This window comes from Olea europaea, unplaced genomic scaffold, assembly GCF_002742605.1.
Source record: "Olea europaea var. sylvestris unplaced genomic scaffold, O_europaea_v1 scaffold11513, whole genome shotgun sequence".
Lineage (NCBI taxonomy): Eukaryota > Viridiplantae > Streptophyta > Magnoliopsida > Lamiales > Oleaceae > Olea > Olea europaea.
Window position 1 is genome coordinate 1 of NW_019228911.1, and position 3,699 is coordinate 3,699.

The 3,699-nt window shown below is 32.7% G+C and overlaps 1 long non-coding RNA gene across 1 annotated transcript; it reads left to right on the forward strand.

The window, feature by feature from the left end:
* Positions 1-2,068: 2,068 nt before the first annotated feature.
* Positions 2,069-3,692, forward strand: LOC111373671. The gene is made up of 3 exons (XR_002698996.1): positions 2,069-2,236; positions 2,617-2,759; positions 3,534-3,692. It is a non-coding gene; the product is annotated as an uncharacterized LOC111373671 (long non-coding RNA).
* Positions 3,693-3,699: the final 7 nt, after the last annotated feature.

Genomic DNA, 3,699 nt, shown 5'->3' on the forward strand with positions numbered 1-3,699 from the left:
TATTTGTTACTTTTACTTTCAAGTGAAAAAATTATTGAAATTTAAATTTTATTTGTATTTTTCTCAAATTGGGTTTCAATACTATACAAGAAAGAGAAACAAAAAATGCTAAACTAGAACAAGTTAATCAAAGAAAAACTCATACCGTACGAAAAGGAAAAATGATGTTTTTTCAAGTCAACTAGTCGATGCCACGTGCGTCGCACGATTATTGTATTTAATATGTCCTTATTAGCGTGATGTAGAAATTTTAATTTTCTTGGCATAATCCTAACATACTTTTGAAATTTGAATTAAATTTTTTGACATGAATATTCTCTGATAATTAGTAAAAATTAGATTTAAAATTTTGAGAATATAAGTAAAAGATAATTTATAATTTTATGGGAGTCCCGCACACGTTCGTGCAGAGTCCGTACCAATTCCGTGCGGAGTCCCCACACAGTCTGTGTGGGGACTCCACACCAATTATGTGCGGGGACTCCGCACCAAGATTGTTACAAGAAGTTATACTTCACGGGTTCTAGGTGTTTGCATGCTCAAAGTGGTTAAGAGAACTAATATCACCAAAATTCAGCAAAAATGAGAATATTTATTTATATAAGCAAGGGATGAAAGTGGAAATAACTTCCTAAAAAATGAAATGTACAGCCATCAACATTGAGAAAAAACATGCAACATATAATCATATTGTGCTGCTGGCTCATTTTCAATTAATTACTACCAAAAAATTTAGCAACGAAAATTCTATAGGCATAGATAGAGATTCAAATGGTTTGTCCAATCACCTTACTATGCTCTCCTTAAACCTATAGCTAAAAACTTAAAAGAATCCATTTGCAACTATTAACTAAAATAACAAAACCCCTTATTCTTGGAGCAATTTAATCATTTTCACCAAACTTATATGCTTAATCTAATCATTCATCGATTTCTTGCTAATTTCTTTATTCCTACATTTTTCTACTTAAGGTGCCAAACCATATCCTAAAAAATTAATCTATATTTCCTTTTTTTTCCTCTCTATTTTCTATTGATCTTATGGCCAAAAATTCAATATAAAAGACCTATACAAACAGAAAATACACACATTATTAATATGCATAAAGTATCAATAAACCCATATCAAGAGTCCCAACAAAAAAAAAAGGTTGAAAATAAATAAAAAGGTAGATTTTTTCCCTAGTTGACTCTATAAAAAAAATTAAAATTCAAGACTTCTTTTTTGCAGCACATATCAAAAGTCTATTCATGGCATCATCGGAACAATCATCAACAAACAAAACTCATACACCCAAAACTAATGAAATGACGAAAACTCGAACATCTAACACATAAATTTAGGGATCAAGATAATATAAGCTCGTACCTTCAAAATTATTCAGTGTTAGAACCCAAAAAGTCACCGCACAGTCTGTGCGGGAACTCCGCACCAAGATTGCTACAAGAAGCCATACTTCACGATTACTATCAAGATTGCTGATGCATGAGATACACAAGAGACATAAATGAATTAACAAGCTAATAAGCATTTGTATTTACATTAAACTAAGAATATACCTCTCTATTGACACAAAAATCCAAAATTGTGAATTGAATAAATAAAATTATAATTATCAAATAAAATCGAGGATATACCTCTCTATTCACTCAAAATCAAAAATTTTGCACGTAGAATATTGAATAAACAAAATCATAATCTGAGAAAAATGGCATGCCAGGATTTACCTCTTTATTCATGAGAATTTTGCACAAAGAAATTAATCACAGAAAAACGAGAGAATAATTGAAGAAGAAGTGAGAGAAGAAAATGATGATGATGATGAAGAAAGCGTCTGTTTGGGTTTGCGTGGAGAAATGGCTTCACCGTTCTTTTGAGTAAGAAAAAATGGGTATGGCTGATATTTACAGTGAAATCACTGTTTAGCTACAATAGAAATTTCGAACACTATTGTAACTACAGTGAATTGAAGAGAGAAAATTGCACCATTGCTCCTCAACTCATTGTATCCATGGTAAATTATCATCTTCAGAAAGGAGCAAATTCATCTCAAATTTTCATTATACTTGTACAATTAGTCCTTAATTATGAAAATAGGGGAGTGCCCTTTTGATGGCTAGGATTGATGCTAAGAGGTATCCTAAGCCTGCTTCAAAACTCGGGATGAAAGGGTACCCCACACTGCTATTGTTTGTCAATGGCTCTTTCTCAGCCGTATACCGGTGGCTATTTGTCGTAAGCATTCCTTTTCTTTGTTGTTATTTTTAAGAGTTCAGTACAATATATGAGAAATAGGGAGAATTATTGGTCCAAAGAACTCAAATTCCAATTCCGAGAAAATGTAATAGTGAATAGCATAACGTGTTAGAAATTAGCAGTGCCAGCACATGTTTTAATTGCACATAATATGAGATCCTTGTCTTCAATTGGAATCTGTAAACCCGTCTCCGGGAAAAAGAAAATACATGGCGGACGATTTGTTCTTCCTTTTTGCATCATTGTATTAGCTTTGTGAATATAATTGTTGATCACGGAGAATTGAGGATGTATTCGTGCATTTAAGTTCTTGTTTTAGAAGCATGACATATTGATTTGTTAATGATGATTGGTGATAGGGACGAAATTGTGATTTGGGCAAGGAAGAAGACGGGTGTGCCTGTTATTACAATTAACTCAGTCAATGAGGCAAATGAGTTCCTGAAGAAGCATTCTATCATTTCTATGTTTGCAGTTGGGCGTTTTGACAAACTTGTGCTATGTCAGTAAATGTTAATTTTCCTATAGAGATACTATGAACTCCATTCATCAATTAAGTTTCAAACATGCACACGGCATATTTATGTGATATTAGAAACGTGATCTGCATAGAAAGTTTCTCTGGTTCACATTTAATTTGTTGGATGGTTACAACAATTATAGATGCATCAAGCACTGTTCTTAACTTAACCTGTTCTTAACTTAACCTCACCCTTGCCCTGTTTCTTCTTGTGATGAGGATTTGCTTGTGTAACAAAATGTCCATATTTCAAATGCAACGTTGCAGCAACGTAGGTTGGATAGAGGAGCATTCTTACTTCTGTCTATATGTTCCTGCTTTGAATATATTTACCACTTAGTAATAAAAAGTCACATCCTTTTAAGATTTTATTTTGGTTCATGCTGTTAAAGAGCACTTCAATCATATCTTATATCATTTGAGATTTCTTAAAAATGTAACTTTTAGCTGAAAAAGTCGTGAAAGCAAGCCGGTGCATGGAAGAGATAGATCTGTAGCTAAAAGCTTCTTCTTCATGTGTTTATCCGTCAAAATATGAATACTGAATTCATTCAGGATATTTTTAAGTTCATTGTTCAAAGTTGTAGGCCTCACATGGTTTAGACCTTGTAAGTGCTGCTAAATGAAATATTTCAATTCTATGAGAACTGTTGGGATACATATAGTTTATTGAATATGCAATTTATTGAACTAGCTTTTAATGCTGATGAGTTTTTAGTTTCCATTTAACTAATTTCTAGATAAAATTATCACCAGGGACCAGATTATGAAGAATTCGTTAAAGCTTCAAAAGCTGATAATGAGATTAAATTTGTTGAGCAATCAGTGCAGAGATAGCTGAAGTCTTATTCACAGATATAAAGTCCACTCAGCTTTTCTTTGGTCTTGTTAAAAGTGAACCAGAGCAGTACATTGCATTAGG